This window comes from Mauremys reevesii, linkage group 8 (assembly GCF_016161935.1).
Source record: "Mauremys reevesii isolate NIE-2019 linkage group 8, ASM1616193v1, whole genome shotgun sequence".
Taxonomy (NCBI): Eukaryota; Metazoa; Chordata; order Testudines; family Geoemydidae; genus Mauremys; species Mauremys reevesii.
The window spans coordinates 75,515,455-75,541,738 of record NC_052630.1 but is presented as its reverse complement, the minus strand read 5'-3'; the positions used below and the strand labels follow the sequence as shown (position 1 = coordinate 75,541,738).

At 41.0% G+C, this 26,284-nt stretch overlaps 1 protein-coding gene across 4 annotated transcripts in view; it reads left to right on the top strand.

The window, feature by feature from the left end:
* Positions 1-26,284, top strand: part of FNBP1L (formin binding protein 1 like) — a 138,268-nt gene that overhangs the window by 46,850 nt on the left and 65,134 nt on the right. The gene's annotated exons all lie outside the window — the stretch shown is intronic.

Below are 26,284 nucleotides of genomic sequence, written 5' to 3'. Positions count from 1 at the left end.
AGTCCTGCGCAGTTGTAGCTGCATCTGATCCACTATCTGCAAAAATGGTTTGTGGATATGAAGCGAATATCCACAGATTTGCAGGGCTCTATAGATTGTATTAAAAGAAGCTAAAAAATATTACTTTCCTAATAATTCTTCCATGTAAGCAGTTGTAACAGGCACAGTGATGGTATGTACTTTTGAATAGGAGGAGAGGTCTGTGTGTTTGTCTCAGGGACCACTTCCCTTTCTTATACAATCTCTGTGCTGTTATGTGGTCTTCACTATGAAATGGTTTGAATGCCTGTGCAGTAGATGTGTAAGATTAGGAGCTGAGATTCTGTTCATGATAATATTAAGTTATAGCTTGTTTTTATGTAAGAATCAGTAAGTGCTTATTTATTAACATGGTTTTCTGTGAATAAAAAGTATTTCTTCTGTAATATGTAGATGTAATTTAATCCATTTGCTACCTTTTTTTAAATTAGTCCATTTGTTTCTTTCTGTTTGTAATCACATAAAACTATCTTTAATATTCCTAATGTGATTATTTATTGAACAGCTACAAGGAATCAATGGGGAAGGTTTGACTTTGACATTGATCCACGTTCAGTAACCTGCTGCTGTTACATCCGAGTAATTTTTGAACACAAAGCTATAGTGCCTGCCACACTTCTAGCACTATATAATAATAAAGTAGGTGTTTGGAAAGTGCAAACACATTTGACCATCTAGAAGAGCACAAATAAAATCACTCCCTGACCTATGGGGGTGTAAATAGGTTTTTAGTTTCATCATTTCCTTCTGGTCATCTCTACTAGGCTGATATCATAGTGTAGAAAAAGCTCACTTTGGAGAAAGGACCATTCTTACATTGCTTTGTAGTGAACTCACTGTTTCAAAAATACTACTGAGAGGCTCCAAAAGGATTGTTAATTTGATGCTGGACATTGAGGGAGAGGTCGAGAGGAATAAAGCCTGGCTTTCTAGAGCAGGGGTTTCAAATGCAAATGACCATGAGGGCCACATGAGGACTAGTACATTGGCCTGAGGGCCGCATTACTGACTCCTCCCCCCCGCCGCCCTTGGCCCCGCCCCTCCCTCCCTGCCTGCCTGCCTTGCCCCCACGGCTGTCCAGGAAGTGGCTGGAATGTGGGGAAGCAGGGGCACGGGGTGTGTGTGTTGCTGTTGCTTCAGGCACGGCCCCCAGCATCTCCCATTGGCGAGGAACGGGGAACCGCGGCCAATGGGAACTGCTGGAGGCGGTGCCTGAAGCAACATCAACACACACCCTTGTGCCCCTCCTCGTGCAGGTTCTGTCCGCTTCCCGAACCGGCGCTGGGGCAGGGTAGGCAGGCAGGCAGAGAGGGAGCCTGCCCTGTCCCTGGTGCTGTCAGGCCGGAGCCGCTCTAGGTAAACGCTGGAGGAGGGCGGGGGGGCTGCAAGGACCTCGTGGGCTGCAGAAAATAACTGCCGCCCACGGGCCGTATGTTTGAGACCCCTGTTCTAGAGCCATCACATTACATTTGGAAAAATCATATATTTCTAACAATCTCCCCTCTACAATATTGTATTTCAGCAATTTGGGTCCTGAAACACCTCTTAATTTTCTTAATCTAGGATTCAGTGAAAGCAATTTTTTGCCCAAATGTCTCAGTATCCATTAATAATCTTTTATTTTTTTGATCTTTAGTCAAAATGTTAAGAATAAGTTGTTTTCAATCTTTAAAAAAAAAAATAGAGGGGGGGGAACCCTACACCAACCAATAAAATGGTAGTAACTTGACAAAAAAAGGACAGATATTTTTAAAAGGTGTGCTCGTCAATTCTTGTAGTAAAAAGTAATAATTACATCCCATATCTTTTTGATTGCAGATTTTTGTTATATAAGGTTATGTACAGAGAAACAGATGCTGCTTACTTGAACACCAAAATGCTGACCAACAGATTTAAGATTGGAAAGAAAAACTTACTTTGCTGCCATATTATGACTCTTTTTGTTTCAGCATTTAAAAAAAACAAAAACAAAACAAAACAAAACACAAGCTCATTAGAATGATAGGAGACAGCCAGATGACAGATAGGGCTTGATCCTGTGAGGTTCAGAGTTTAACTTCTTCTGAAGTTAAAAGGACTTGTGGATGCTTAGCAACCTACATGTTTGTAATACATTTCTAGATTGTAACAAGAGACATCAATGGAGATGTAGCTACTATTGTACATAGGAAAGAGACTGCACCAGTAAAGAGAAACAACCCCATGAGTAGGTGCAGCCTGCTTGAAAAAGAAATAGCAAAACAAAGAAAGGGAAAGATATTAGAAAACTTTGGAACTTTAAATCCTTACTCAAATTATGTCATGATAACAGTATCATCTCTAAGACAATACCTATTATCATTAACATGCAGATATGACTCACATATCATGATTGGCTCCTACCTGAAACCACTTGTCAGAAGCAATTTTTGTCTTGTACAGCACCAAGTACAGTGGTACATAAATAAGAAATAATTGCTGCCAATCCAAGCATAGGACAGAGTCCTTCACAAATTTTCCTCTGTCCCCTAGTTATATGACAGTCAGTGGTTGGTAGTTTAGGAATGTCTAGATAGCGAAACAAGAAGCTAGAATTTGGTATAGTAAAAGACTGAAAACTAGCAAAGGTATTTCAAGAGTGGGTGATAACATAGAAGGAATGTTGAGAAAGGAAGATTAAAGCTAAACACTACTATTTAAAAAAGAACGACAAAAAATATAGTGGCTGAAAGGGGATGTGATACATAGTATCTGTATTTTAGTAAAATGTTATGACTCTCAAAATCTTACCCTCAGCATGAATTCAGATTAGCACCAAACATGGCCTGAGAACTGGCTGAAAGACCATAAACAAAGAGTGATAAAACAGCAGGGATGAGTTATGAGGGGCATGTTTAGTGGGGTACTTCAGGGGTCTCGCTTCAGTCTGGTCTTTATTATGGCTTTGATCTTGCAGATGCTTATGCTTGTTCTTTACTAACATGAGTAGTTCCACTGAAGTCAATAGAACTACTTACTTGCTTAACGTTAAGCATTTGCATAAGATCTTTTAAGATCAAATCCTCTAGAAAAGTGAATAAAACAGCATGTTAATGAAATGTGAAGGTGCTGTGTGGGTATAATAATGATGCACACTTGTGGATAATCTTGCCTACTTTAATATTATAAAACACATTTTCATGGGATGTATTTCTGTGGTAAGATGCACAACTGTATCCTGAGCTTTAAATTTGGCGTATTGGCTGCCACTCCCTGTAGATCAGTGGTGGGCAACCTGCCGCCTGTGGGCTGCACGCAGCCCATCAGGGTAATCTGCTGGCGGGCCACCAGGCGGTTTGATTACATTTGGATGGCCGTCTGCAGCTCCCAGTGGCCCTGGTTCGCCATTCCTGGCCACTGGGAGCTGCGGGAAATGGTGCAGTCCTGGACCGCAGCTCCCCTTGGCCAGGAATGGTGAACCGCGGTCACTGGGAGCTGCAGACAGCTGTGCAAATGTAAACAAATGGTCTGACAGGCCGCAGGTTGCCCACCACTGCTATAGATCATAGTTGCTGTACTGCATCTCACTAATCTGCAGGAATTACTGGTAATTTGTGATTTTAAGTCATTCTTTTGTATTAAAAAAGTCTCAGAGATTTCTGAGCTTGGATTGCTGGATACTGGGCTAGTCCAGAACATTAATACAGGTCACTGCTTGTGTTTATGAATGCTGAAAAACTGATAAGTTCAAATGATTTATATATGAATGTTAGGTTTATCATCAAAACTACACTAAACACATTTTTTTCTGTTTCTCTTCTTTATTGACTTTGCAAAAAACATGTGCTCCTTGTGCCTCATTAATTCATTAAACTTTTAGATGGTAATATTTCAGGAGACAATAACTCTTATACAATGTGATCTAGAAGATATTGCAAAGCTAACTAAACCTAGAGAAAATAGCTGATTTTAAGAGCCTTTGCAATGTGTCAAAGTAAATCTAGGAAAAAACGCAGATTGGAATTCCTGGATGAGTAGCATATCTAGAGAAGATGGCATAGTGTTGGATAGAGGGGGAAAAGAAGAGATTTTGACTAATCTACTGCCAGGAAAATCAGTGTGTGAGTTTTTTTAATATCTCAGAAATAACTTGAGTTAGTGTACAGTAGGTAGGTTTATGAAATATAAAGGGAAAAATAAGTATCTCAATCCTTCAATTAAAATAAAAATAATTAAAACTAGATGATGACTTAGCTTGCCTCCCATTGATTTTTCACTGACTGACAAGTCTTAATCTTTTGTTTGTACCATGATATGCGAATACTTATTTTCACAGCAACAAGTTGTGATGCTCTAAACAAAGGACTTAGGCCTTTAGGTGGTGACTAAGGGCAAGAACAGATGAATTTTTTTGTTTTTAATGGATCTGGGAGAAAGACCTCTTGTATCCTATTTTCCACTTCACAGTCATCCTCGCTGAGGTCTAACGCAGCCTTTGAGGCTGGATTTGACCCCTCCATAATATTAAATAATCTCTTCATTGCATTGAAGGACCCCCATCTAATATTTGTGCCATCTCCATTCTCACGCACTGTACCCCACCTGTCTTTTCTCTCTGGATCTGGGTAATTCAGCCAGTATCAGTATCTCTGAGAAGAAGAAGAATGGTCCAGTGGCTAGGGCACTAGCTTAGTACTTGGAAGACTTGGGTTCAATTTCCTGCTCCACTCCAGACTTCCTCTGAGGCCTTGGACAAGTCACTGTGCCTCAGTTCTGTAACTGCAAAATTGGGAGAATAGTACTTCCTTGCCTCGTAAGGGTGTTGTGAGGATAAATACATTAAAGATTGCAAGGTGCTCAGACACTACTGTGATGGGGGCCATAGATAGTGACTTAGATCGACAGATCTCAACATTAATGATCAAATCCAGATTAAAATAGCATTAAAGCAAAATATCATTTTATTTAAAAGTACAAAGAAACAACACTAAAATAAGGAAAAAAACCTGTTGCTCTCCTTTGGAGGCTCTCTCCCATTTGTCCACATCTTTCTTAAAATGCGGTTCCCATAACTGGTCACAGCACTCCAGTTGAGGCCTCACCAGTGCCCAATAGAATGGGGCAATTACCTCCGGTGTCTTACATTCGACTCTCCTGTTAATACAGCCCAGAATTATATTGGCCTTTTTCACAACTGCATGACATTGTTGACTCTCATTCAATTTGTGATCTATAACCTCAAAATCCTTTTCAGCAGTAGTGCTATGTAGCCACTTATTCCCCATTTTGTAATTGTGGATTTGATTTTTCTTTCATAAGTGAAGGTAGTTTGCACTTGTCTTTATGTAATGTCCTTTTGGTGATTTTAGCCCAATTCATCAAGGTTTTGAATTCTGATCCATTCCATCCAAAGTGCTAGCATCTGCTCCCAGCTTGGTGTCATCTACACATTTTTTAAGTATACTGTCCACTCCATTATCCATATAATTAATAAAACTATTGACTAGTATGGAATCTGGCAGAGGCCTCTGTGGGACCCCACTAGATACGTCCCCCCGGTTTGAAAGTGAACTGTTGATAAGTATTCTTTGAGTACCATCTTGCAACTTGTTTTCCACCCATTTTATAGTAATTTCATCTAGACCACATTTCCCTAGTTTGCTTATGAGAATGTATGTGAGACTGTGTCAGAAGCCTTACTGAAATCAAGATATATCGTGTGTACTGCTTCCTCCCATAAATTAGGCCAGTAACACTGACAAAGAAGGAAATTTGGTTGATTTGGCTTGATTTGTTTTTGACAAATCCGTGTTAGCTGTTCCTTATAAGCCTACTATTCTCTAGATGCTTACAAATTTACTGTTTACTAATTATATGCCCATCACATACCCATTGTGAAACTATTTTTCCTTGTTCTCAGTTTTTGATTATTTTGTTAATTATTGTATCCAGTTTTTGAGCTATAGAGCAGGAATAATACATAGTTTAAAATTCTAGTCCTGTCTTTTATGTGATTGATTGGCGTTGGTCTTGACTGGAAAATCTGGAGTATGTGCTCTGTGTATCAACTTCAAAGGTTAGGCCCTACTGGAAGGGGAAGGAGTCAATAAACATTAACAACAGATTTCACCAATCTTTGTTTTTAATTTTGTTAAGAGTGAGAGGCTCTTCACTCATCTACCTGACCCAAAACATGAACATAAGAACGGCCATACTGGGTCAGACCAAAGGTCCATCTAGCCCAGTATCCTGTCTTCTGATAATGGCCAATACCAGGTGCCCCAGAGAGAATGAATGGAACAGGTAATCATCAAGTGATCCATCCCCTGTTGCCCATTCCCAGCTTCTGGCAAATGGAGGCTAGGGACACCATCCCTGCCCATCTCGGCTAATTGATGGACCTATCCTCCATGAATTTATCTAGTTTTTTTTTTTAAATCCTGTTCTAGTTTTGGCCTTCACAACATCCCTTGGCAAAGAGTTCCACAGGTTGTGCGTTGTGTGAAGAAATACTTACTTTTGTTTGTTTTAAATCTGCTGCCTAAATAGAAGCTCTTGTCTCTCCAAACCGGCAACCCAGGATATTGGGTTGCCCCAAGTCTGACTATAGGGCCATTTTACATAATCCTTTTATCGGGAGTGCTTTTTCGCCATCTTTATTCATCTATACTGCAGTTAGAAATCTGCGGCTGGCCCATGCCAGCTGACTCAGGCTCATGGGGCTTAGGCTGAGGGGTACAGAGATTTGGGCTCAGGCTGGAAGCCAGGCCCTAGGACCCTGCAAGATGGGAGGGTATTAAACAGTTAATTGCTTTAGCCATGTTGTTTCCCGCTTAGTGACTCAGAATTCTGTCTCATGACACCAAGAAAGACCACATTGAATTTATTCATTCATTTATTCCTTCTCATTTTTGCCACTAGATTTTATTTTAGCTTCTTCATACTTGCAAAATATTCATTTGACCTCTCCTTGTCACATTCTTTTGCACTTTGCTGGAAATTATCAGCATTTCTCTGTTCTTGTGCCATGCTTTAGTTTTTAGAAGTGTCCTCCCTCCCCACACCTATTTCCTCCTCTACCTTTTTTTGTTACCTCTTTTCTTACTCTTTGATCTCTCTTGAATTTTGTACGGTTAATGACCTTTTATACACCAATACTTGACACTTATTTCCTTCCCTTCACTTTGTCTGATGCAGTCTCTAAATACACATAGCTAAACTGTGACGGCTCTGTGTAGTTTCTGTCATGTTTAATTAATTGAGGTTGGTGTTTCTTTTTCCATGTACTAAGATTCAGTGATCAAAAAACCTGGAAAACTGCTTGTTTATACTGATGACTTGTTTGCTTTTTTGATTATCTAGCCAGGGAGAGTGGGCCAAAGAAGTTCCTTGCTGTGCATCTAAAATAGATGCTTTCTTTGAGTTGCCATGTGCCAGGCACTTGTAGTGGATTTTTCTAGGAATCTTTATGAATAAACTGAACTATGTATATGCTTGAGAACCATCAAGAGAACAAACAAAATACACTTGAATAACTGGCTTAATACAAATGATTTCCAAATATTCATAGTTGACTTTTTATATTTAATTCTGAGATTATAGTTTTTACCTGATTAATATGATTTTAACTAGCTGAATTTTAATTTGTTAAATAGCAATATTTATAATGATGTATTGCTATTATTGACCCCCTTTGACACTGCCAGTTCTAAAGTTGAATTTAGGAGGAATGTAGAGGGCATTTGATAAATTTGAATTACAGGGGTACCAGCTGCTGTATAAAATAATCTTTTTTTCAGTATGTATTTAGCTTTGTTCTTTAGGGGGCAGACAGCTTAGCTCTGTGACACATATGGCTTTCTATTGGGATTATAAAAACAATGTCTTATCTACTATGGCATATGATACAAACAATACATAACATTTTTAAAAGGATACTGTCAAGTGGTCTTAGGTCTGATGTTTCAGTAGTCTTATATAATTATTCCAGTCTGATGGGGAATGTCTTCTGGATATTCTCTTTTGCTTTATAATGCACCATTTTGTCACTGAAAAAATTGAAAACCTTCTCCCTAGAAACTCCTTATGCAGGACTTAAATCAGTAGATTGGGGGTTATTTTCAGGCTTTTAAAATGATTTTTATTAACAGAATAGGTGCAAAAATAAGTTCCCAATAATGTCCTGTTAATGTTGGCTACCACAGATACAAGTAGGGCTCATACCACTGTATTCATTTGGTGGAACAGTGCAGAAGTACCCGCAGCTTATCATATCTTTTAATGTCATATCGAATATCCTTTTGTCTTGGAGTCGTACTGAAAAAAAAATTGCAGAAAATTTCAAGTAAAAAGAATGTTTCCTTTTAAAAATGCTTTATCTATTCAGTGTTTCTGCCAAGATTTCAGGCGCTTGATTTCACCTTAGTGCTAGCTTTTATAGTATATTTGTTGTTCTCACAGCACTGGTTCATTAGTATTCAGTATTCTGTTTGCTACTGTACTTGAGCATCTGCTTGGTTTTGTTTAAACACTCTACCAACTGCCTTGTTATTGTACTGAAAAAACAGTTCTTCCAGCGTCTGTATTATGTAAAAATGAGTCTCGTGGTTATTTCGGACTCTAATGTGCTTCTAGATCAAAGGTGTCTGTTGGGACCTGTTGACAGGCCCACTGCGTTGTGATCTGTGCAGCCTGGTTTCTATTGAAGTTAGTGAAGCTATAATCTCATCATGGGAAATGGATGTGTTTGTCAGTTTACTCAGCCTGTCTCTTGGTTTGAGATTTATTTACATTCATTTTGTGGAAGCAGCAAAGAATCCTGTGGCACCTTATAGACTAACAGATGTTTTGCAGCATGAGCTTTCGTGGGTGAATACCCACTTCTTCGGATGCAAGAAGTGGGTATTCACCCACGAAAGCTCATGCTGCAAAACATCTGTTAGTCTATAAGGTGCCACAGGATTCTTTGCTGCTTCTACAGAACCAGACTAACACGGCTACCCCTCTGATTCATTTTGTGGATACTGCTAGAGACCTAGCTAATCAAAACATTTAATACAAGTTTAATTTTTGTTAAAGGTACCATTATGTTTAACATAACCAAGCAATATTAAGATGTGATAGCTTAAAGAATACAACTAGAGGTACTGATAGTAACTCGAACTGGGCAAATAATGGATTTTTTGGTTTGCTGGGTTGAACTGAAAACTAATTTTTTTTTAAATTTTTAGTGAATTGAAAGTTGAAAAATGTTGTTTTGGGTGGAACAAAATGTGTTTGGCCTAAACCAAAGTGTTTCTTTTAGATTTGGAGCAAATTTTAACATTTTAAAATGATATTTTTAAATACAATTAAAGGGAATTTCAAAATGAAATGTCATTTCAAATTGAAAAATTGAAACATTTCATTTTTTCAGAATTTTGTTATTGTGATCAGAACAATTTTGCTAAACTGACACACACTTGCAAAATTTTGTGGTGACATCACATCTGCATTTTTCAGTGGGGAAAAAAAAATTTCATTGGAGAAAAATTTCCCATTTCTAATAACAGCTAAAACTCACAACAGCTTAGAGAGTATGTTCACTAAATTATTTTAAAAATCGCTCTCCTTTTACTAGCCATTGTGTATGTGAATGGTTTGATTCGTTAAGTGATCCTTCATTAACTGTAAGAGATATTAGCCTATTCTGTGAAATGTTTAATAAATACATTTTAGATTCATGCTGATACATATTGTACAGGTGTTACCCACAACCAGCGTAAAGATTGCCACAAAAAGAGACTTTTTAATTCTCTTGATTCTGGACACAGCAATGGGTTTTTAATACTAATGCATTAGTACCAAGTGAGGATTTCCAGTATAATTTCCTAATACAAAATGCATGAGTATTAACTGCAGGCACTCGTGACATGAATCGGTTTTGCATACACAGAATCTCATTTGAAAAAAAATTGGGCTTTTAAATTAGTGAGTGCAACAAACAAAGAACACTTTCCAAGTTGGAATATAATGTTTGTTTCTAGTCTAAGCCATTTCTTTCAGTATTTCCAAGTAAGATTTGTTAACTCCTATCTGTGACTGCTACCAGGATCATCACTTTTTGGTTTTATTTCAGTAATAAAAATGGGGCTGAGAGCATGCTGAAATTTACATGCACTCTCTGGATTCCTGCTTCCACAGGAAACATGTTAATAAGATATGTGTTACTGTAATACCACTAGATGTGTTGTTCCTGTACACCACCTGGCCTTCACATGGTTCTTCCTGCAAGACAGACTGTAACAAATTTACAGAACAGTGAAGTTACTTCATGGCAAAGAAAACTGGAAAATGAGTCCTAATGTGAAAATTCCAGAGGTCCCTATATCATTCTGAAAAATCAAATTTGTATAAAATAATTTTTAGAGAGAAGATTTAGTTCTTAAAAGAAAGGGAGCTCTGGAAATATTGTTAAAAGAATAAGCCAAGAGATGTTCAAATCAGGGGACAAATAGTGTTTCACTCCTACCTTAGGTTCTGCCAGATGCTTTGTTCTGGACCTGGATAATGGGGATACTTCAGCTTTGTACAAAAACTTTGTTTACCAAATCTCAGCGTGCCAATTAAAGAATTACTTATTTTTTTCTCCTCTCCGCCTTCTGCTGTTGTGAAAGCAAATACTGACAAACCTGATTCTGGGGCAGTGGAAGATCAAATCTGTAATGTTAAACCACTTGGACAGCTTTTTTAAGTGGGTTATCTCTTCCTCCATATAGAAGAATAATCTTTTAAAACACTTAGCAAGAACAATCTTTAAATAGGAAAAAGAAATGAAATTTGGCAAACAAAAATGGCTGGTTGCTGAAAAGTATGTAATATGTGACCATCTCCTATCCATTCTGAAGCGCTTCATATTAACCCCTCTTCCCCAAACCCAAGCAAAAAATCCTCTGGCATAAATAGAAAATGTGATCATTTGGAAACTCAAAAACCAAGTTAAGAATTTTTGTATTGATTTGTATTAATTGACAACGGGAGACCTCTTTCAAAAAGAATGCGAGGATCTCTTTTATACTTCTTACTAACCTTTTTGAAATATATTTTAGAAACACCTAGTGCTTACAGTCTTTAGTGATTTACAGCTTCAAAGCACTGTACAAATATTGGTTAATCCTCACTATGATGTAGGTGAGTGTTGTTCTCATTTACAGATGGATGAGTCATTTCACTCACTTTCCCCTGGGATTAATACTCCAGGTTCTGTTGTCTGCTGGGCTGACTACAGTGCATATTGTGTGCTTGCCTCCTGTTCTTGAAACATATTTAGTCTGGGATCCAATAACAGTGATTCAGGATTGTATTTTGGCTACATTCAAGGAGGGGATGTTATGATGAATTGGGGAATCTATCTCTACCATTTAGGAATTCTAGTTGATAATATTAAGTTGTTACTCTGAAAATTGCTGCACTGTTGAATGTGTCTATGTAAATGTAGAATCCACCATTGCTGACAGCGTAATAAGCACACTTCTGCCAGATCAGGGACAATGGTCAGTCACCTATTCAGGTGGAAACAGCTGAATGACAAATGGGTTGGTTGAATGTGAGAGAAGTTACTTCATCCAGCTTGTTTGCAGGGAGAGGTGAAGTGGAGAGAGTGGAAAATCCCCAAACAGAGCAAAAAGATGTAAGTGATAAAGCAGGGGTTTAAAGAGGAGTCAGAGGCAGAAGGCTTTGGAGAGAGAGAGATAAGAAGTTTTAGGCAGGAAAGGGGAAGAGATGGGTTTGCTTTCATAGTAGGGAGTGGGGCCAGTTGAGCTGCAGGGCCTGCTCAGAGTCAGAGAAATCAAATTGACCTGGGGGAGAGAGTCTCCCTGGCTCAGAAGTCAAGACACAAACTGCATCAGAAGGATACCAGACACCTCCCAGAGGACCCTGCCACCAACCCGAAGAATGTTTGAGAGTGGTGAGAAAACTGAGACAGGGAACTGCATGTAGGATTTATTTCTGTATAGATCTGTGTCTTGTCCTATTAAGTAAAAAGCAGTGGTACTTTAGGATCTAGTGCAAAGTCTTTGTGTATCTTATGTGGCGTTCCTGTCACATGCCCTTGAAGAGTTAATTTGTGAACCCAGAGTGTCCACAGGGCCAGAGTTCTGGGAGGGACTATATATACAGTACAGGGGAATCCAAGGGGTCAGTACTGATCCCTGGGGCTAGGCAGTTGCATTGTGAGATCTCACCTCTCAGGAGGCGGGGTGCTAGATAGAAAGTCTGCACCCTCAGAGAGCCTAGAGACCCCAAGCTAGGGGCAGTGCCCTCTGTTCAGACACTAGAGGCTTAAAGCACATGGGGATTCCGTGTCTTGTGAGTTCCCAAGAGGGGGTGTTCAACTAGATTTGTGACAGTGGTGAAGTAGATATCTACAACATTGTGACAAATATCTTTCCATGCGTTTAGTATGACACTGTCTTCCATGTTCCACTTAACTCTGGAATCTGCTTAGTCATTGATAGCAGTGGCTGACAAAGTGAGGGCTTTCTTTAGTTAGTGTCAGTTTCAAGATATCTACACCTGTATTTTCCCTTCTGTGGTCGCTTAAGGGCACCCACTTAAAGGTTTTTGGCTCCTGGGTTTCACCTCTCTTGGGCAAAGAGCTGCGTTTCATTCCCTTCTGACTGGGGGTTTTAATGCTGCACATCTCCCTGCCTTACAGTGCAATATCCTCAGCAAGCCAGTCTGCCTAAAAGGCCTGTGCTTTGCGCTCTCTCTCTGGGGGCTATGAACATTGCTGGCAATACAGTTACAAATTACCACACAGCTCCTGCTAAACTGGCACATTTATTATTAAGTTAAAAACATTACAGAGAATGCGTATAAAAGCAATAAAAGAACCTAAAACCTACTGGATATCACCACCAATTTCAGCATAGGGCTCTGGTAAGTCTCAGTCCTTCAAACTCCACAACTGGGTTTTCCCTGTGGTTACAAGTTCATATCTGTCTTTAGCTCAGGAACCAGAACCAAGGCTGAGCAAATGAGCTGTTCCTTTATACAGTTGGGCTTTTGGTCTCCAGTCTCTGGGAACAGGTAGTCACTAGTTGACAGCCCTCTCCTCAGAGTGTAGCTTCAAAAGGCACTTTTTCCCTCTCCAGAACCAGAGTCATGGTGTTCACCACTCCCCAGGAAATCCACTTAACACATATTGTCCCAAAAAATCCATGCTTGTCTTGTTCATTTCAATATAGTCATATGAACTCTTTACACTTCCAAGGACTCACATCTGTTATAGTTAGAAGATATTAGGGCTGTCGATTAATTGCAGTTAACTCATGCGATTAACTCAAAAAAATTAATCACGATTAATGGTAGTTTTAATCGCACTGTTAAACAATAGAATACCAATTGAAATTTATTTTCTCATATATTTTTGGATGTTTCTACATTTTCAAATATATTGATTTCAGTTACAACACAGAATACAAAGTGTACACTGCTCACTTTATATTATTATTTTTATTACAAATATTTGCAATGTAAAATTGATAAAAGAAACAGTATTTTTCAATTCACTTCATACGAGTACTGTAGTGCAATCTCTTTATCATGAAACTGCAACTTACAAATGCAGATCTTTTTTGTTACATAACTGCACTCAAAAACAAAACAGTGCCAAACTTTAGAGTCTGCAAGTCCACTCAGTCTACTTCTTGTTCAGCCAATCACTAAGACAAACAAGTTTGTTTACATTTACAGGAGATAATGCTGCCCGTTTCTTATTTACAATGTCACCAGAGAGTGAGAACAGGCATTCACATGGAACTTTTGTAGCTGGCATTGCAAGGTATTTACGTGACAGATATGCTAAACATTTGTATACCCCTTCATGCTTCATCTGCCATTCCAAAGGACATGCTTCCATGCTGATGGCACTCATTAAATAAAATACATTAATTACATTTTGACTGAATTCCTTGGGGGATAATTGTATGTCTCAGGCTGTATTTTACCTGCATTCTACCATATATTTCATGTTATAGTAGCCTTGGATGATGATTCAGCACATGTGTTTCGTTTTAAGAACACTTCCAATTCAGATTTGACAAAATGCAAAGAAGGTACCAATGTGAGATTTCTAAAGATAGCCACAGCACTTGACCCAAGGTTTAAGAATCTAAAGTGCCTTCCAATATCTGAGAGGGATGAGGTGTGGCATGCTTTCAGAAGTCTTAAAAGAGCAACACTCTGATGCAGAAACTACAGACCCAAACCATCAAAAAAAGAAAATTAATCTTCTGCTGGAGGCATCTGACTCAGATAATAAAATGAACATGCTTGGTCTGCACTGTTTTGGATTGTTATCGAGCAGAACCTGTCATCAGCATGGACACGCCCTCTGGAATGGTGGTTGAAGATGAAGGGACATAAGAATCTTTAGCGAATCTGGCATGTAAATATCTTGCGATGCCGGCTACAACCGTGCCATGCGAATGCCTGTTCTCACTTTCAGGTGACATTGTAAACAAGAGGCGGACAGCATTGTCTCCTGCAAATGTAAACAAACTTGTTTGTCTGAGCGAATGGCTGAACAAGAAGTAGGACTGAGTGGACTTGTAGGCTCTAAAATTGTACATGCTTTTATTTTTGAATGCAGTATTTTTTGTACATAATTCTACATTTGTAAGTTCAATTTTCATGATAGAGATTGCACTACAGTACTCGTATGAGGTGAATTGAAAAATACTATTACTTTTGTTTTTTTACAGTCCAAATATTTGTAATAAAAATAAATATAAAGTGAGCACTGTACAGTTTGTATTCTGTTATAATTTAAATCAATATATTTGAAAATGTAGAAAACACCCAAAAATATTTAAATATTCTATTATTAACATTAAATTAGTCGCGATTAATCACACAATCGTTTGACAACCCTAGAAAATATGAAATATCATGGTACTTAGGTACTATGACTATAAATATAAGTGCCATATAAATAGAAAACACCTGTAGATAATAGTTGTGCTCCTCTACCAGGGCAGAATAGAAATCTCTTATAAACCCCATCCATCTATCTTCTTTGTTTTTACTGCTTGCTTCCCAGATCATCCATCTCTATTACAAACTTCTTGTAGGAGACTTATTTCCTCTTATGTTCAGGATGTGATGAATTGATAGTACTAACACAAACAAGACAAATGTCTGTTTGTAGTTTCAGTTGTATTTTTCTTCTTAGAGATGTGTTGGGAAGCAGACATGTTTGATTTGGATTTGCTTAAACATTGTTGTAGCGTGAATTATCTTTATAAATAAATCTTGTGTCTTGAGGAAAAAATGTAATTTAGTTAGTCTTCATGTTGAATTTCTTTAGCTGGAAAAAATGAGACACTCTTCTGATTAAAAACCTACCAGAAATGGAAGCTCCAAAGCTAGAGAACTGAGGCCATGGCTACACTTGCAGATGTAGAGCGCTTTGGGTTAAACCAGCCTTCGCAGAGCGCACCAGGGAAAGCGCTCCAGTCTGTCCACACAGACAGCTGCAAGCACACTGGCATGGCCACATTCGGATCACTTGAAGCGGCATTTGGAGCAGTGCATTGTAGGCAGCTATCCCACAGAGCACCTCTTCCCATTCAGGCGCTGTGGCTTGTGGGAAGGGGGCGTGGGGTGCGGGGCATTCTGGATCCTGTCTCAACGCCCTGTGATGCATCGCTTCGCATCCCAGCAATCCCTGTGTTTCCATCCACATTTGGCTCCATCTTTCAACAGTTTGTGTGCAGCGCGCACTTTGTCTTCCCTTTTGGTCTGCGGGAATGGAGCCCGAACTGCTGCGGAACATGCTGACGAGTCTCATTGCTTGTCTCATTCACGGAGGTGCTCTCCACCATGGAACACTGCTTTTGGGCTCAGGAAAGAAGCACTAAGTGGTGGGATCACATCGTCCTGCAAGTCTGGGATGACGATCAGGGGCTGCTAAACTTTTGGATTAGAAAAGCCACTTTCATGGGACTGTGTGCTGAGCTCGCCCCCACCCTGCGGCACAAGGAGACGAGATTGAGAGCTGCCCTGCCTGTGGAGAAGCGGGTGGCTATTGCAATCTGGAAGCTGGCAACTCCAGACAGCTACTGAGTGGGAAAGTTGACAGTTGGAATTGTGTTGATGCAAGTTTGCAGGGCTATTAATCGCATCCTGCTCAGAAGAACTGTGACTCCGGATAATGTGCCTGACATTGTGGCTGGCTTTGAACAAATGGGTTTCCCTAACTGCAGAGGGGCGATAGATGGGATGCATATTCCTATTTTGGCACCAGCCCACCTAGCCTCCGAATATGTTAACCGAAAGTGGTATTTCTCCATGGTTCTCCAGGCGCTTGTGGATCACCGTGGTCATTTCATTGACATTAACGCAGGCTGGCCTGGAAGGGTGCATGACGCATGCATCTTTTTGGAACACTGGCCTCTTCAAGAAGCTGCAAGCTGGGACTTTTTTCCCAGACCAGAGGATCACCGTAGGGGAAGCCAAAATACCCATTGTGATCCTTGGAAACCCTGCTTACCCTTTCATGCTGTGGCTCATGAAACCCTACATAAGGAACCTGTACAGCAGCCAGGAATGGTTCAACTACAGGCTGAGCCAGTGCTGAGTGTGCTTTTGTCCGTTCGAAGGGCCGCTGGCAGTCTCTTTATGGGATGCTGGACTTGGCTGAAGACAGCATCCCCGCGGTTATATCCTCATACTGTACCCTCCATAATATTTGTGAAGGGAAAAAAGCTTCACTCAGGCATGAGCCTCAGAGGTTCAACACCTGGAGGCTGAATGTGCACAGCCAGAGAGCAGGGCTATTAGAGGGGCCCAGAGTGGGGCTGCAAGGATTGAGGGAGCAATTTTAGGCTGAAAGCCAACAGTAATGTCTGGTGCTCTGCACGGGAGTTAAGTGCAGTGGCTGTGTTTGGTACACTGACTTGCAGTGATTGTTGCTTTCCTGGGCTAAGGTATATTTTGCTTTATGCACTAATGAAGTATGTTTTCAAAGTAAAAAACTCTATTTATTGAAAAGAAAATTCATTTATTGAAGAAAAACAAAGTAACTCAGAAATACCAAAAGGGCAAAGGGGTGGGGTGGGGACCGGTTCACTCATAGGCTTGAGTATGTCCTGATTTCATACTCTTGAATCCTGTCTGGAGTGCTGTGCACTGAGTGCTGCACTTCAGGATGGCTATAAGGCATGTTGAGGGGGGTTGAGTGCAGTGGATAAGGGTCATAGTTTTCATGGGTGGGTGGTGAAGCTATGGGTGTATAGGAGGCAGCTGGGGGCGGTAAGAACCCAGATGTTGGGGAAAGTGGGTTGGCGGGGACATAGGGGTACAAGGGGAAGAGTTTTGGGACAAGGGCTTGTTTACAGACTGCTGCATGACTTCTTTGCTTTTACGCGGTGTGACGGTGCGATTCTGGCGGGACCCAACTGAGAGTGCCAAATCAGGACCAATTGCTTAAACTGGGCAGTCACAGCCCTAGGCTGGGGTTTTTCCACCTCTAAGGCAGACCAAACCAGCCAGACAAAAAGGACTTTGGTCTCACCCCACTGGCTAACCACAAGTCACACAAGCGATTTCCTTAGACACTCCAGTCTCCCAGCATCACCACCAGTGCACTCGTCCTGGGGATGAATGGTTATGAAAACCAACACCCCAATAAAAGAAAAAGGTTCCCTCGATCCCAAAGGACCAAGCCCCAGACCCAGGTCCATATACACATCAGATCTTACCCACAAATCACGCTGTTGCCAATCCTTTAGAATCTAAAATCTAAAGGTTTATTTACAAAGGGAAAAAGGTAGAGAAGAGAGGTAGAATTGGTTAAATGGAATCAATTACATACAGTAATGGCAAAGTTCTTAGTTCAGGCTTGCAGCAGTGCTGGAGTAAACTGCAGGTTCAAATTGAGTCTCTGGAATACATCCCCCACTGGGATGGGTCGTTCAGTCCCTTCTGTAAAGCTTGAGTTTGTAGCAAAGTCCCTCCAGAGGTCAGAAGCAGGACTGAAGACAAGATGGAGATGATGCATCAGCCTTATATAGGCTTTTCCAGGTGTAAGAACCTCTTTGTCCCCACTGTGGAAAATTACAGCAAAAATGGAGTCTGGAGTCACATGGGCCAGTCCCTGCATACTTCGCTGAGTCACAAGGCGTGTCTGCCTTCTCTCCATGGGTCAATTGTGTAGCTGATGGTCCTTAATGGGCCATCAAGCAGGCTAAGCAGAGCTAATACCAGCTTGTCTGGGATATCACCCAGAAGCACATCACCAACTTGAAATACAGACCGTATAGAGCCAATATACATAACTTCAACTAAAAATGATACATGCATACAGACAGCATAATCATAACCAGCAACCCATAACCTGGTCTTAGACACCTTATATGACCCCCTTTACCTGAGATTTGGTGCCACTACAGGACCTTGGTTGCAACCCATGTTCTATATGGTCCCAATTTATATCAATAACGTCACACGCGGCCTCTTCTGGAGTCTTCTCATTCTGTTATCCGGTGATAAGAATGACAGCTGAGATCTCAAGGTTGCACCTAGATAGGCAAAATGCAACACTTAACAGAGGCAGAATTGTACATACTACACAGAGCAATGATTCCTATGCACTTAAGGAGGGCAGTCACAAAAAACATACTTTGTGTGTCCCAAAGCGAGCACATATAACCCATGGGAGCCCCAGAAATGGTGAGTAAGCACAGAGTCTATGGGGACTGATTGTTTCATGGCTGTACTGTCCTCTGAGTTTCTGTGCCATGGGGAGAGCCAACAGCTGCAGGGGGCACCTACACTGAACACTGTCCCAACATTCTCCACAGGAGTTCATCCTGGAAGATATCTCGCTGCTGAGGGTGACCAGGGAAGCAAGGGAGGGTCGTCTTCTGCAATGCGGCTTCTGCCCTGGCCCACACGCAATGCTTCCCCCACCCCTCATGGCACAGTGGTGCGGACACAGTAGCCTGACTGGGACAAGAACCATGCTGGCTCTCCCAATAAACCTGCGCAGGCGCATTGCCCACATTCTGGCTGAAACTTTTGAAGAGATCACCGATGCCAATTACCGCGATGTGATAGACCACATCAATGCACTATTCCGCATCTAGGCATGCATGCAGCCCTTACCCTCCTCGCCCAAAGGGCCTGTACCTAAAAACTTCCTTCCCAAAAAGAAAGCTGCTTACCAGGAACCTCCTCTGTTGTTTGTCCTTCCCCAAGCACCGGATGCTGCGACTGGCTTCCTTCCTCCTGGCTCGAGAAGAGCTCCTGGCTGCATGCATCTAGGGATTCCAGGGTGTCTCCCCTCCACCACCTCAGCACATCACTCGCACTTTCCTCCTCCTCCTCTTCTCCCTGCCCCCTTGCTGTGCTGGGCTCAGAAGTGTCCATGATGATCATTGCAGTGGAGGTGGGATCGCCCCCAAATATCGCGTCCAGCTCTTTATAGAATTTGCAGGTCGTGGGGGCAGCACCAGAGCGGCCATTTGCCTCGCGGGCTTTGTGGAAGGCATTCCGCAGCTCCTTCACTTTAACCTGATACTGCACCACATCCCAGTCATGGCCCTTGATATGTACCCGAAGGTATTGTAATTCCTACGGCTGCAGCGCAGCTGTGACTGCACAGCTTCCTCCCTCCAAACACTGATGATGTCCAGCACCTTGCCATTGCTCCATTCTGGGGATCGCCTGGCGCGTGGAGGCATGGCCACCTGGAAAGGTGCGCTGAGAGCACTCCACGCCTGGCTGAGCAAACAGGAAGGTGATTTTCAAAATTCCCAGGGAATTTAAAGAGCGGATCTGATGCTTGGTCACCTGAGGATAGGGCAGCAGAGTTCAAAAGTCAGAGTGGCTAGAACAGAGATTGTGGGACACTTCTGGAGGTCAATCAGAGCGTATTAGGTGTCCACACTGGCGCTGCAGTGCTCCAAGGAGAGCACAACAAACGTTATTCCTTTCAGGGAGGTGGAGTACCAGCCGCGGAGTCAGAGCGCTCTATGTGCCGTTCCAGTACTGACGGGGAGTGAGGTAGAGTGCTCATGGCGGCTTTATTGCGCTATAATGCGCAAGTGTAGCCCAGGCGTCAGTTTAAACACATTCTCTCCTAGATAGGAAATTCCTTAGCAAGTGATTAAAGTGTGCCAATTTTAATGTAGCATACTATATAAGAACAGGCCTGTAGCAAACGTACACAATAGGGATTCCTTTTTCTGTGAAACTTGTTCCTGATTTGTTTGGTTCTGTGTGAAGCCAAAGAAAATGGAGATGTTAAATGTAATATAGTTCCTTTTTAACCTGTGTAATGGAAAAGTCCAACTCTGATCTTATCTCATGCAGGGGAAAATAATCTTCTGAGGCTTTATCTTTGTTCTGTTTTATCAACTATTTGGAGCGATAGCTTCTTACGGTCCATTTGTAACTTCGCGAGGGGAGAGAAAACACTAATCCTAATGTGTATTTTGTTTTTATTGTTGCCCCTTTCACTTTTTTAGGCTTTAGAGAATTGAGCCCAGAGTACAAATACGAGAAGCACATTCCACTGAAGAAATGCCTAAGTATTGTCACAACCCTCCTCCTGCCTGTGGCCCACCAGATTGCTCTGAGGCGAATCAGCTGTAGAATCCCTGGGTGTTTTAAGTTTCTGGAATCTGAACTGAGCCCCGCCACTGTCCCTGGTTTGAGGTCCCTGGGAATGTTCTTGAGGTGAAGATGATCAATCAAGCATTCCAATCTGAGAGCTGTGACCACACAGTCCCCTACCTAGCCCCTGGAACCATTACTGACTTGTCAGACTCACTGTAGTTTAGACATACCTTCTCCTAGAATCCCACTGAAAGTATGAACCTTGGGGTTTACCTCTTCCAGGGATCATGTGGTAAATGTACAGCATTTTGTACAGCATTCTTCCACATTATTGTTCTTTATTTAATCACACCAGAAATACATGGATCTTTACAAATCCTCAGTTTCCTCACAACTCTAGGGCTTTGGGCTGGGGTCATCAAACCTTTCTCCCTAGAACAGCTTGCTTCCTCTGGTCTTGGACAGTCCATGCTCTTCCTTCCTCCTGCCCAAAGTTTGTGAATCTTGTCCCCCAACCTCCCTTCCTGAAAGTCCTTTTATAAACTTGCTATAGTCACTTGTTTCTTTTTTCTGTTTTGGTGATTTTCCATTGCTCTACATTCTTCCCCTTCAGATTAAGGAGGAAGTATTTTTCCCCAGATTGACAAACCTCCTTTAGTGTATCTATTGTCTAATCAGTACTCAGTGTTTAAATTTAATTACTCCCCATTGTCGTCAGTCTGGTGTGCACTTGTTGCAGGTCCTGTCAATGGTTGGATACACATCAACACGGGGGCTTTCCATGATACAGAAACTTCATAATACCAACCAGAATTCATAAGTTGTACAGACACAGGGCCAGCTTTAGGCTGATTCGCCTGATTCCCTGGAATCGGGTCCTGCGCCAGGGCCTCACGCCTTAGGTGCCTTTTGAATTATTTTTTTTACTCACCTGGCGGCGGTCTGCTCCAGGGTCTTCGGCGGCAGGGAGTCCGCTCCGGGGTTCTTCGGCATTTCGGCGGAGGGGGTTCCTTCGGTGCCACAGAAGACCTGGAGCAGACCCCCCCGCTGCCGAAGTGCCACCAAAGCCCTGGACTGCCAGGTATTCAAATCGGGCCCCGCCAATAATAAAGCCGGCCCTGCAGACAGATCCCCCAATCCATCACTGTTATCTATTATTTACCATTAAAATATATTAAACTTTTCACAGAGATTATACATGACTGACTTGGTGCTGGAGAGAATACAAAACATAGCAGATACAAGTGAGAGTAGTGCTATGTCTCTACAGCATAGCCTGTTTGAAATTTTACAAGATCCTTTGATTAGTACTGAACCAACTAAAATATTACCAGGAATGAGCTGTTTCCTGACGTGTTTTGTTTTGGGGGGTGAGGTGACCAACCCTGTTGTCTGAATCGGTCTCTCTAGTGCGGTGTTATTGGCGGAAATCCATACCGTAGTATCCAATGTATTTTTATGCTGAAAAATGACACTAATGAAGTGTCAGTTTTGCCATATCACAAGATATACCATGTTTAGTGAAAAATCTGTAAATGGGAAGATTACTTACACAAGTTACAGTAGTAACACAGTGTTTCTATTGCTGTCACTAGGGCAAACTATTGCAAGATTTTGCATTGCCTATAAAATTAAACCATGGTTCAAAATGTGTCTGTTAATTTGGTGCCCCTAAGTAAGTACTCTTTGATTAGGGAACTTTTTTTTAATTATCTGCCCAGTGGGCATCTAACTAGGTCCTTCCATCAAGGAGGTAGGAAAGGAAGCACGAAGAGAGACTCAAGAAGAGAAAAACGGAGGTAAGAGAGGGATGATAAAATGGTGGTGGTTGGCCGGGGAGACATAGCACAAGTGGAAGCTGAGGATAAGAAGAGTAGAAAGGAACTCTGGTGGAAATAACTGGGAGAATGAAACAAAGAAATGGCAGCTACCTCTTTTTCATACGCAGCAACAACTACAATATTTAGGTTAATGACCATTATTATTATTATGCTTGCACATCTTCCACTGTATTCAAGAAAATGTCTTGTAGCTCTTAGTTTATGGCAGAAGGTAGTTCCTGATGAGGTACCTTGATTGTAGCATGATAGATTGAGAGAGACACAGACACGACACCCCCCCCCCCCCAAGCCAGCAAAAATAAAAACAGGATGTAATAGTCTGCTGCTGCTGATGTCATTCCTTGTTTACTTTTGCCTGCTTAACCGAATGCTATTTACCTGGTGTTTTCTTCAGAAATATTGGTACTGATTGGCTGCAATATGCATTTGTATGGATTCAACATCAGACACGTGCTGTGATGTGGAAGATGCTTGCTGAACACAGTGCCTTCCTAAAACTATCATCTCCTTGTCAAGTGCTGGAAATGGGCCATTTTCATTACCACTACAAACAGTTGTTTTTCTCTTCTGCTGACAACAGCTCACCTTAACTGATCACTCTCCTTATAATGTGTATGGTAACACCCATTGTTTCATGTTCCCTGTGTGTGTGTGTGTATATATATATATCTTCCTACTGTATTTTCTACTACATGCATCCGATGAAGTGGGCTGTAGCCCACAAAAGCTTATGCTCAAATAAATTTGTTAGTCTCTAAGGTGCCACAAGTACTCCTATTCTTTTTGCGGATACAGACCAACACGGCTACTACTGTGAAACCTACAATAGCTACAGTGTGTTCTAGAAAAATCAGAACTGAGCTATTTTGAACCTGTGCTTTGTGTAGGTAGCAGGGAAAAGGTGATCATCAAGGTTTAGAAATATGTATTTCCCACACAATGAAGTTGTATACCGTTCTAGTTTGCACAATGTATATGTCTAAATTGAGTCTGGTTTATGACATTCTTTTGAAAATGTTATGCTTTTTAAAAAGCTCCATGGGCGATAGTCACACCCACTGGAGTACATCACTGATCTGTAGCTTTAATTTACCATATTTTTAAGAGGATAATATGGCGGGGGTGGGGGGGAAGAATCTGTTTTAGTCTCCATATTGCTGTCCTTCCTTTCTTTTTACTTATGTGTTGAGCCTTGCAAAGAAAGTACCTGTGTATTAGGCTGAGATGCTTTATGAAGGGTTTTGGGAATGGAGGTTGTTCGTAGCTATGAAATGTTCGTAACTCTGAACAAAACGTTATGGTTGTTCTTTCAAAAGTTTACAACTGAGCCTTGACTTAATACAACTGTGAAACTTCAGTATGCAGAAGAAAAATGCTGCTTTCCCTTTATTTTTTTAGTTGTTTATTTTTAACACAGTACTATATTGTATTTGCCATCTTTTGGGTGGATGAGTGTCTCTGCTGCTTCCTGATTGTGTACTTCCGCTTCCAAATGAGGTGTGTGGTTGACTGGTCAGTTAGTAATTCTTGTGTTCGTAACTCTGAGGTTCTACTCTACAGAATATGATCTTGAAGCCTGCCAGGGTGAAGAAAAGGGGATTTTTGCTGGGTACTTTCTGATCTCAAATTTAAAATAAAATCTTCTGAGATAAACTGACGCATAGCTGAATCATGTTTCATTTTAGTGTTGGTTATCTGAATCACAAAATGCAGAAAAATTCCACAGTTTTGAAGATGCCAACTGAGACATGTGTTTTTAATATAAATACTTCATTCAGTTACTTTACATGTTAAAATAAATTTTGCTTTAAAATCAGTGAGTGAAAATAGATTTAATCATGAATAAGGCATCGTTTTTGTGAGATAATACTTAGAGACATTGTTCAAGCAGAGAAAGGAAGTCCCTAGTTTGCTATCTTGTTAACTCTGATCAAACATGTTTTAGGTTTTAAAATCAAGTGAAAGGAGAAAATATAGAACATAAAATACAGCTATTCACAGGAAAAGAAAATGATGGATTTTATGTATTTAAAAATTGCTTTCTTCAGTACATTCATTAAAGCAGTCACAGATGGCAGTGAAAGAGAATTCTTTTCAGCTCAGAATAGGAATGGACCCTTTGGAAGACACAACCACTGGAGCATCAGTTTTTGTCCACCTCATTGTAAAAGAGTTTCAAATAACTTGTCAAACTCCAGTTAAGAGGGTTTGAGAGTCCAATGAGCTTATTTAATTGTCACTCTGTTCATTAGATTCCTAGCTCAAGTCAACATGGGCCTTGAATCCTGCCAGGTGCTGAGCACCCTCCACTCCCATTAGCTTCAATGGGAGGTGACAAAGCTCAGGATTGAGCCTATGGAGACTAATTTGATTAACAACATTTTTAGTCTCCTAACTTCCACCAATAAAATAAATAAATTAAACAAAATAAAATGCAAGAAAGGGTTTAATCAAGTAAAATTAAAAACATTCAGCCTGAACAGTTTTGTGCACAAATGATAATTGTAATTTTCACGTTACCTAGAAGTGCAAATATTAAAATATTAGAAAATGAAACTACAGAAAGTAATCTAATATCTCTGAATCTGTGATCAATTACAAGATGGCTGTTTAAATGAACCTATATATATATAAATGGCATGATTGCTCTGTGTATAGTTACAGAACAGAACATATAACATATATGGTGCAGTGCATTTAACATTTTATTCCAGCACTATGAATTGTATTCTGAGAGTTCATTATTTAGCATGGATCCAAACTTCTCTAACAGTTTAGAAGAAATGTATTATTTTGGAAAGAGGCTTCATGTTTGTTAAAACCAGTAGTATAGACCCACATTTAATGTATACCATTATTATTACTTGGTGAAGGTGATTCTAAGGGACACGCCTTGTCCTGGGTCCATTGAATCATAGAATCATAGAATCTCAGGGTTAGAAGGGACCTCAGGAGGTCATCTAGTCCAACCCCCTGCTCAAAGCAGGATCAAACCCAACTAAATCATCCCAGCCAGGGCTTTGTCAAGCCTGACCTTAAGAACATTGATGTAATTGGAAATTCTACTTCTAATAAAGAACAGTATATGGCCCTAAGTAGTTAATATTATTATAATAGGTCTCTTACTATTTCCACAAAAGTAAACAAAATTAAACTATTAAAACAGAACTATCTACTACTTATTCTTTTTTGAGTGCTTACTCATGTCCATTCCATGCTAGGTGCGTGCGTGCTGCATGCACAGTTGCCAGAGATTTTTCCTTTAGTGGTATACGTAGGACTGGCTCTAGTGCCCCTTGGAGCCACATGTGTATGCACCAATATAAGGGGTGCCACCAACTCCACACCCTCTGAGTTCCTTCTTACCGCCCGTGATGGTTGCTTGGAATGATCCCTCTTGCAAGACTTCTTTCCCAGTCGTTTGGACTTGTACTATATTGTATAATTTTTGTAGTTAGTGTATATAGTTCTTAGTTAGTATTAGTGTACATAATGTGAATAGTGGTCCCTGTCATCACAGGGGCTGGGCCTCAATCCGTATGCCTCCTGTGGCAAGCCCATGCCGGTGAGTGACTTGTACTCTAGCTATCTAAAAAGTGCCTCGGAGAAACTCATGTTAAGGAGAAGTGCCAGATCTGCAGAGGCTTCAGACTGCGCACTCAAAAAGATATAGACATTTGTCTGAAGGCCATACTCATTCATGGAGGCAGCCCTGAGACTGGCTGTGGTGGGGCGATGACTCACCAGCACCGTACCTCCTGTTGGTCGTCTAGGGAATTAGCTCTTTCAGCATGGAGCGCCCTCTGTAGGCCGGGGTCTCACCTGCCGTTGTCCCCTGT